Below are 10,651 nucleotides of genomic sequence, written 5' to 3'. Positions count from 1 at the left end.
CGCCTGGCCTACTTTGGACAGCGGTCTCACGAATTCGGTGCAATGGTCAAGTACAGTCACACTCACGGACATTGATGCAGGACTGTGAGTATTAACCCATTATTATACTGTCTATAGTACAGCAATTAGGCGAACAACGGATGAATGGCTTCTTGGACTGAACATTTAATACTCAACGGCTCAGCAAAGAGAGCAACAAAATAAACTCTGGTTGCATTTTACACTCATGCCTGGATACATCCACATGGACTCTTTCTAATTCAGAACACATATACATTTTTTGGGCTTTGCATCTGTCTTTTGTTAACTGTGGTTATTAAAGCCGTTACATTTACATTTCTCACACTTTGGATTTAAGAACTTTGATCATTTTGTTTATTGTGGTATTTACATTGACATTTACAGGTATTTGAGTGTTTATATGTAAATGCATACGTGCTAGCTATTTAATCTGATGTTTTATGTTTATGCTGTTCATAACAAGGGCTTGATTATATCTTCTAAAGGAGTCTTCTTCTGCCATTAGAGTTAAAAAAATTAGATGATACGTGTGAATCGGTGACCACAGAAATCACCAACATTGCCTACAACAGAGCTATAGATGACGAAAGCGAGTTTAATGAACAGCAGGAAAGACACCGCCTTCATGAACTGCTCCGCCATGACTATGCAAAGTCTGTCTATGGATCCACAGCTTCTTTGATAAGTCACAGCCAGTCTGAAAGCCACTGCTCCATAACTACATCCATGATAGCAAAACGCGTGGATGCAGCAGCTGAACTAGCAGTAAAAGAAGCAAATTATCAGATGCTGCTAGAGGAAGAAAGGCAAAAGGAATCTATAAGAGAGTTAGAGGAACAACAACGCAAAGCTCTAGAGGCACAAAGGCGTGAGTTGGAGCGATTGCAGGCAGAGAAAGAGATACGGGCAGCTCAAGCCAAGTTGAAGATCTACAATAAGGAGACAGAACACAAGGATGCTAACTATGTTAAAAAGGAAAGGAACATGGAAGCAAAGAATGTGCCTGTAACTACAGTGCCCCTCTCTCAAGTCGCATCGCCCCGTTATACAGACATTCCCTCTCTCGCTCAGATTCTTCAAGACAACATAGCCTTAAATAGGCTTCCTGTTCCTGAGCCATTTGTCTTCAATGGCGACCCCATACAATTCATTGAATGGAAGGCAGCATTCACCTCACTCATTGACCAAAGGGCAATCACACCAGCTGTAACTATACTACCTGAAAAAATACGTTGGTGGTTCAGCACGGCAGGTTTTAGATGGCAACTTCTACCGAAATGACAATGAAGCCTACCGAGACGCCTGGGACAAACTAAATCGTCGCTTTGGCCAGTCATTCGCCATTCAGAGAGCATTCAGAGAGAAGCTCACCGACTGGCCGAGAATTCCATCAAAGGATGCTGAAGGACTGAGACGCTTCTCAGATTTTCTGAATGCCTGTCAAGATGCCATGCCTCATGTCAAGGGTCTCGACATATTAAATGATTGTGAAGAAAATCAGAAGCTCGTTCACAAACTACCAGACTGGGCAGCTTTATGCTGGAACCGACAAGTCACGCAAAGCCTAAATGAAAATCAAGAATTCCCAAGTTTCAAGGAGTTTGCTAGATTCACGTCAACTGAAGCTGAGATTGCTTGCAATCCCATTACGTCCTTTCATGCCCTTCGTTCATCAGATTCTAGCACTGAGAAGAGAAATCTCAGAGACGTGAAGAAAAACAAGGCCAGTGTTTTTACCACTCAAACAGTCACTGACAATGAAAACCACAAGTCAGAACAGAGGAAGGTTAAGACTTCATGTATCCTTTGTCAAGATAATAGACACCAGCTTCATGCATGCTCCAAGTTCACTGAGATGGTGTTGGTTGAGCGACGCAACTACATAAAAGAGAAGAAACTCTGCTATGGATGCCTGAAACCCGGCCACAGCGTGAGAGACTGCCGTCATCGTCATTTCTGTGACCACTGCAAGGGAAAACATCCTACAGCCCTGCATGACGACAACTATAAAAGAGAAAGGTCTACATCAGAACCAGAGACAAAGCAGCGTGCTGCTGCGACGTCACTCAGTGTAGCAGGTGAAGGGTCATCCAACACATCCATGGTGATACCAGTCTGGGTTTCATCTAAAAAAGATCCAACTACTGAGAAACTTGTATATGCGTTACTCGACACTCAAAGCGACACTACGTTTGTTGATCAAGAAGTGAGTGATGGTCTTAATGCTGACAAGTATCCAGTGAAACTGAAGTTGACGACTATGAGTGGTAAGGACACAGTTCTCACAAGCGAAGGTGTTTCTGGCCTTCGTGTTAGAGGATATAGTTCTGCAATTCAAGTCGATCTTCCAGTCGCCTATACAAAGGACTGCATACCCGTTAACCGCTCTCACATTCCCACTTGTGAGACGGCTAAACAGTGGAGTCATCTTGCAGAAATAGTGGATGAAATTCAACCACTGAAGGACTGTGTAGTAGGCCTTTTGATCGGCTACAACTGCTCAAGAGCTATGGCACCAAGGCAAGTCCTTTTAGGAGGAGATGAGGAACCCTACGCTGTAAGGATGGATTTAGGATGGAGTATTGTAGGGCACTCATTACAAACCCACGATGCGTTGAGCACGCGTCATCTGTGTCACAGAATTACAGTTAAGGAGCTACCTCTGGTAACTCCTAACGACGTCATCCGCATTTTAGAGTCTGACTTCAAAGATGGCAGTGACGACAGCAAAATTGTGTCACAAGACGACATCACATTCCTCAACATACTGGATAAGGGAATAAGGAAAAATATACATGGCCATTATGAAATGCCTCTGCCTTTTAAAACCAGACCCAGCTTGCCTGACAACAAAGGCTCAGCTATGACACGTCTCCTTCACCTTAAAAGGAAATTGCAACGTGATGAAAGGTATAAGGAGCATTATGTTGAGTTCATGGAGGAAGTCATTGGAAAGGGAGATGCTGACCAGGTCAAGGATGGTGGGAGTGAAGGTGAGAGATGGTACATTCCCCATCATGGTGTGCATCATGCAAAGAAGCCGGATAAACTTTGTGTGGTGTTCGATTGCTCAGCCAGATACAAAGGAACAAGTTTGAATGATCACCTCCTCTCTGGACCTGACATGTTGAACAACTTAAGTGGAGTTTTCATCCGTTTTCGACAGCACCCCGTAGCATTGATGTGCGACATTCAGAAGATGTTCCATCAGTTTCATGTGGACGAAGCTGATCGCAACTACCTGCGCTTTCTTTGGTGGAAGCAAGGAGACTTGAACTCCCCGCCCAGCGAGTTTCGCATGAAAGTGCATCTGTTTGGTGCAGCTTCCTCTCCGGGATGTGCAAACTATGGGATGAAACATCTAGCTAAGGAGAATCGCGACATCTACACTCAAGGCTCGAGATTTGTTATGAGGGACTTTTATGTAGACGATGGGCTCGTAAGTGTTGAAAACACTGAAGATGCTATTCAGCTTGCCAGGGAAGCTGAATGGGGGGGGGGGGGGGGGGGGTTTAACTTCCTCTAACCCATTGCAGTGCTAAAATAATGGCCATTATTTCAACTGAGAAGACTGAGAGATGATCTGAAGTTGTTTTTTGGATGCTAATGTTGTATTTTGGGATGATTACAGCTGCACCCGTCTTGCCAGTTATTGGATCTTGGATCCATCTGTAAGTAAGTACATTTTATTTTTATAGCACATTTAAACACAGCTCGCGCTGACCAAAGTGCTGTACATAGATAATAAAATAAAATAAATACACTTAAAAATCAGTAATTTAAATTAGGATGACATCAAGAGAAAAACAGTTAAAAATAACTGATTTTTGCTGTTTTTCTGCATTTGTTTTTCAGTCTCTTTTAATTGTGTTATTTCTTTGAGTAAGCGTCAAAATAATTTTTAATAATTTTCTTGTTCTCCAACATATAAAACACAAATCTTGTGGCATTTCACAGCAACACTAGTTTATTAGTTAACTAACTACACATTTACTTTATGTGAATCTAACAAAACATTTGCTCACTGTGACACAGAACAATGCTTTCTAATATGAGTCACTAGACTACTCGATCGGGTGAAACTCTTCTCACACTGAGTGATTTTCAGAGATCCAGACTGAGTGAAACTCTTGTCACAATATGAGCACTTGTAAGGTTTTTCTCCAGAATGAATTCTTTGGTGCAGTTTCAGATTGGACACTTTAGATTCTCCAAGATGGCGCCGCCCACAACCCCCATAAACGGCCTCGAAACCGTTCTTCAGAAAGTCTATGGGTGACGTCACAGACGCTTTGTCCATATTTTTTACAGTCTATGGTTACACACTTGACAAAAAATAAATTTATTTATTTATTTATTTACCAGGACAATGCATATTAACAACAGTACACCTGTAACATGCCAGAGTTAGCCAAGGGCTAATTTTCATCTGTAGTCCTGTTTGCCAGTTGTACAAAGGCACCCTAGGGAAAATACACATTTAAAAATGTGCATGTAAATACAGCTGTGTTTGTCTGCTACAGCATAGCTGCAATAGACGAGAATCATTAAAATGTAAAATCTCACTTAAAATTTGTTTTGAAAAACAACATATTTATATGCACCGGTAGTAGCAGCAAATAGCATGCACTGTCAGTGCCACAGGTTAAAACATTTGTTAGATGCATATAAAGATGACAAGTTTTAACATCATTAGCAAGGTCATACAAAAATACAAACGGGCAACAGTAAAACTTCAGTGTTGACATGTCTGATTACTAATAAGCCAACGTTTCAGATGTGATCGAAAAAGGCTATATGTGTCGATGTCTCTGATTGATGACGGGATGGTGTTCCACTGCAGAGAAGCCCTAACGGAGAAGGCGGACTGGCTGAAAGCACTTTTTCTAAGTGGAATAATACAGTCACCTCTTGACACTCCTCTAGTGATTCTGTGTGTGGTTGCTCTAAGATTGACAAAATCACCAAGGGGTGGTGGGGCCATCCCATGTAAGATTTTGTAGACCTGACAGCAATTTGTGAACTTAGTTAAATTTTCCCAACTTAAAATATTGTATTTTAATAAAATGGCGCAGTGGTGAAAATGCTTTGGTTTCTTATCAAGTACTTTGAGTGTCTGTTTGTATAAAGACTGTATTGGTTTCAGAGTAGTAGAGTTAGCCTGGGACCAGCTTGTTAAACAGTAGGTAAAATGAGATAGAATCATTGAGTGCATAAAAGTTTTGGCCGCTTGAATGGACATTGAATTTCTAATAAATCGGAAATTTGCTAGATTAAATGTGACTTTTTTTACAGGTTTGCTTTACATGTGATCTAAAATTTAGTTTGGTGTCTAAATAAATGCCAAGATATTTGTATTCTTGGACAATTTTTATTTTTTCACCTGACACTAGGATATCTGCATCTTTGGTTTCCTTATGTGATTTTGTGAAGAACATACCCACCGTTTTTAACACATTGAGTTGTAAACACGATTCATTCAACCATGTTGTTACTTTAACCATCGCATTTGTAAGCTTTTCCGCTACCTCGGTTTTTGAAGATCCGTGTACATACAAGACTGTGTCATCCGCGTACATTTGAATGTTAATCTCCGGACACACCAGTGGCAGATCGTTAATGTACATACAGAATAAGACAGGGGCTAATATGGAGCCTTGTGGCAGGCCGGTCGACAGAGGGAGGGGCTCAGACTGACTATTATCAATACGAACAGTTTGTAATCGTTGACTGAGATATGAATTTATCCATTTTAATACCTTATCTGAGAGATTAAAAGAGGATAATTTAGCCAATAGGATACTATGGTTTACTGTATCGAATGCTCCTCTAAGGTCAAGAAAGACTGCTCCTACAATGCTATTGCTATCAATAAAATAGCAATTCGCTGACTCAGTTGAGTAGTTCGGTCGGAAACCAAACTGTAGTGGGTGAAGATGAAAAGAGCTGTTATTTAAGTGGTCTTTTATATGATCAGATGTCCATTTCTCAAGGATCTTAGACATTACAGGTAAAATACTTATTGGTCTATAGTTAGAAACGGATTGTGGGTTTCCTGATTTAAAAATGGGTGATACAATGGCTGTTTTCCATGTGTTTGGGAATTCTGCTTGACATATGGAGTGATTCATAATTTTTGTGATAGGACTGGCTAGTGATAAGCTAAAATTTTTGAGCATTGCTGTGTCCATTCCCTGCACATCTTTCGCTTTGGACGATTTAAGTTTTTTAATGATTGCTTCAGTATTTGCTTCTGTGGCACATGTAAAAACAAGGCTAGGTTCTGTTGTTGGAGTTTTACACACCGCAACATTTACCGGTTGAAAGCTCTGGACAATGGCTGTAACAGAGTCAACAAAATAATGATTAAATGTCGTAGCTACTTCAGCTGGGTTCCTAATATGCTTTTCACACACCGTTAGTTCCACAGGTTTTCTTGTTTTATGTTCTTGGCCCATCAATTTTCTTAGCTGGTCCCATACTAACTTTGTGTTACCCCTTGCCTCGCTAATTATGGTAAAAAAAAGTTAGCCCTAGACTTTCTCAACATGGATGTTACAGCATTCCTTAGCATAGCAAAATTATGTTTATCATGTGACAGATTTGTTTTAATAGCCCTTTTCAGTGCAAGGTCACGCTCTTTCATTTTCTTCAGGATATCTGCATTAATCCAAGGAAGACTACTTCCTCTTTTCCTATGTATATACCTACAAGTGAAATTTTTAATAATACACTGTAGTTTACTTGAAAGTGACCTGCTTCCTTCATGGACATCTTTTCCAGTTAACAAAGAATCCCAATTAAAATTATTCACCGTGTTTTTGAAATGTTCTTGGTCTTTATTTAGTATTCTAAATGATTCCTGGTCTTTACCAGTAGAGACACCAAATCTCTTTTTTGTTAATTTTCTCGCCAGAAGTACTAAATTGTGGTCCGATAGTCCTATGATCATGTTGAGGGATTTTGTGATTCTTTCTGGTCTATTGCTGAATACCAGGTCAATCTGGGTTTTGGTTAACCGAGTTACTCTTGTTTGGCCCTTAATTACCTGTGTGAGATCAAAGCGATCTGTTATTTGTTTAAGTTTTTTCCTGACTGATCTATCATCCCAATTTACATTGAAATCCCCCATTATTATTATCTCTTTGTCAAAATTGCAATTTGCCAGCATGTTTTGCAACTTTTCATAAAAATCAATATTTGAGCTGGGTGGACGGTAAATTACAACAAGGCTAAAATACATTTGTGATGATAAAATAATTTTCAGCCCAATACATTCTAGGTCACAATTTGCCAAGTTTATCTCCTCACACTGAATACTATTCTTTATACACCATAACTCCGCCTCCTTTAGATTTCACTCTATCGCGTCTATAGATTTGGTAGCCTGGTACCGTGATTGCAGCTGATGGTGAATTAGCCTTTAGCCAGGTTTCTGACAAGCAAAGATAGTCTAAATTTGATTCATTTAAAATATACTGAATTTGATCAAATTTAGGTACGAGGCTTCGTATGTTGAGGTGCCCACCAAATAATCCACTTGGTTTTAATTTGGAATCCCATATTATTTTTGAGTGGTTAACAGTCTGAAAAACATTCCACTTCCTGTTTTCTACGACAGCTGGATTTGTAAACCATTTCCTGTGTTGACAAGTTTGACTTCCGGATATTATTTCGCTATTGATTTGAGTAGCATTATGTTCGTTTGGAGTGAGAGTTGGTGACCTTCCACCTGCAGTACTTGACAAAAGTGGTCGTTTTCGATGATCCGATGCCTCCTGAGCGCTTAACACGCTGCCATCCCGACTCCAAGTCGACACCGACGACTCTCCCGGCAAAGGTGGCGCACGCGGCTCCGCACAGGTTGAGACGCCATGCCCGGTACCGACCTCCATCCAGCTAGCCGCCACGTCCCCGTCAGGTACCGTTGTCTCCACGGCGCTCGTCGGAGAGAAAAAAACCACCCAGGTGAGACTGTTGTCCATTCATGTAGTTTAAATTACGTAAAGAGCGTACCTGACTGTTACTGGTGATGCTTGCGCAGATGCGCGGACGTGGTGTGAGGTCTATCTTGTTCTTGGTTGTTGAGCGGACCGGGGCACTGGTGGATGTCTCCGGACAGCAGGAGGGAGATGGTTATTAGAAACGCATAGCTTTGTTGTCGCTTTACTGCGCTTTTAGAGCGTTTTGTTATTCGGTTGGAAAGATGCGATTGAATGAAGGTGGTGGCCAGGACGTGTCTTCCGAATCCAAGATGTTTTTTTGTTTGTTTTGTCAATAGATCGGTCGCAGAGGGTAGTTTTGTATTAGGCCTATTATTAAAATAATAGTCATGGAAGATTTGATCGGTGTCGGTATAGCAGAAGATACTTGTAAGCAGCACATAGGTGAAGAGCGCTGCAGCTACACCTGACACACCTGGACCCGACATGTTCCCACAGTTCAATCCCACAGTTCAAATAAGTAAAAGCCCCCTGGCTCTTAACTTTGAGGACCAATAACGTAATCAATAATACAGAAATTACAACTAGCTCTTAACTGTCTCTATGTCTTCTTTTTCGTCTCTCTCTTTTGCGTTTTCTCTTTTAGTCCCGCCCCCTCAAAAACCCGGTAGGTTCCCAAACTGCTCTCTGATTGGATAATAAACTAAACTGACACCTGGCCACCCAATACAAAAGAAAATGACCAGGGAGGTTCAAGGGCTACTCACAACAGAGGATATTTCAACACCTCACAATTTATTAACACATATTAATACAAAAACAAAAAAGAAAGGATGTTACCAGGGACAATCGGTTGGTTTCACGTGACGTCACGCTGCTGCATCGCGAGAGCGCGAAAATTCAGATGGAGTGAAATAGCTGAGGATCTGCCATCAATGTTTTGAGTAGTTTACGGCGGCTCCAATCGTTCTAATCGAGAAAAGGTAAAGGGTTTTTATAGAGTACCAAAGATTGTCATTCATAAAGGTGAGAAGTGTAAAAAGCTCACAGAACAATGCCGTAAAAAGTGGATTTTTAACGTAACGTTACGTCTGCGGTTTGGGAGGAGCAGAGTCTGTTAATGCCGTGTCTCTGCAGCGATGGTATGTTAGCTAGCCAACATGTTTTTTTTTGTGTCTGTGTTTATATAGCATTAGGTTGTCGTTCAGGGGATCAGTGGGAATGGGACATTAAATGATCAAGGTTGTAGCAACATAGAGTTTGTTTGGGGGAATTATTAACTCCGATATTATCACGTATACAAATTAGATTATCCCAAAATAGGGAATGGGCTAAACCTCACGTGTATGAATAATCAACACGATTGCTCGTAGTGATTATTAATATAGAAACCGGATCAATTATAAAGGTAAATTTTCATGTGATTCCAACTTATTTTGTCATGCAATCTGTCCGTCCGGCGGACTGGAAACAAGACTCAACTATCACAATTTACCGGCCTATAACCGACCAATAACTTCCCTGTGGCCACAAAGGAAAGGTATTTTCGTGTAAGGCACTTTAGATATCTCCAAAATTTAACTAGGTAGAGCTTGGCAACTTCAGATCTTCGACATTTACAGGGGCAAATCATGGACAATAAGACAGATTCAGTTCATGTATCTTCTAAAATTAATCTAAACAACCTTAAAGCAGCATTTAATTGAGATTTGTACGTTACTTGCTTTAACGGCCCTGTCTTGTGTGGCTGGTTTGAAAAGAAGCGTGAGCTCGATGTCCGAGGGTTCTTCCGGGCGGAGGTAGATGTTGCGATCGCTTCAGCTGCGGCCCGTATGAGAAACGATAAATCTTAAACTCGTTTCGTTCGTGAATACACTGACCGAAGTCAAACTCTCAACTGAGATAGAGCAATAGAAAGAAAAACTTAGATAAAAACGAAGAAAATAAACGAAGAACTCCGGTTGGAGTTCTTATTAAAGAATGGACCTCTCTCTGGCGTAGAACTGCGCAGAAGAGAGTGTGGCGGGGTGTTTTGAAGGAGCTCGAGACACGCCTTTCTTACGTGTCTGATCCAATCGTTTGGGAGGAGGCGTGACGGCAAACCTTGTGGTTCGCGAAGTACACGCCTTCCTGGTCATGTGCATAGCAGATAAAAATTTAGTAACAATACACTTCTAAACTAGGATTAATCAGGTATGCCTCGTGTTGCACTTTGGGTCAGGAATTTGATATCAATGCAATTTTCTGATCACAACGATATCAAATATGGTATGATTGTCCGTTAGTGAGATTAAGATACATGATTCTCCGTGATTAGACGCATATAAAATCGACTACATATCATAAACTTACAGTTATACAGATTTGGTCACAAGGGAATCATGAAACACAACCAGAAAACATTTTATACATTTAAAACGTTACTTTCAGTCCGGCATGATTGTCTCTTTGTGTGTGTATGTGTATTGAGAGTTCATTGAACGGTGGCGGCGGGGTCAACTTGTGACCATCTTCAGTTCCGTGTATGTGTGTGCGTCCTTTGAATTTGATGAGTTTAATTCTGGATTACAATGGCCAGTGGTCTGATTACACAAGGTTGTCTGTGTGTGTGAGGTGTCATGCGGAGGGGGCACCACGGGATCTCCGGCCAGAGAGATGCGCCCCTGTTGAGTCACATGTGGTAACAC

General features: G+C 41.0%; 1 pseudogene; it reads right to left on the bottom strand.

Annotated features, from left to right (window-relative positions):
* Positions 1-663, bottom strand: part of LOC130097290 (gastrula zinc finger protein XlCGF52.1-like) — an 11,714-nt pseudogene extending 11,051 nt beyond the window's left edge.
* Between the last annotated feature and the right edge of the window lie 9,988 nt (positions 664-10,651).

Source organism: Rhinichthys klamathensis, unplaced genomic scaffold, assembly GCF_029890125.1.
Source record: "Rhinichthys klamathensis goyatoka isolate OS25496 unplaced genomic scaffold, OSU_Roscu_1.1 h1tg000216l_1, whole genome shotgun sequence".
Lineage (NCBI taxonomy): Eukaryota > Metazoa > Chordata > Actinopteri > Cypriniformes > Leuciscidae > Rhinichthys > Rhinichthys klamathensis.
The sequence above is the reverse complement of the archived record's forward strand: the minus strand, read 5'-3'. Positions and strand labels throughout refer to the sequence as shown.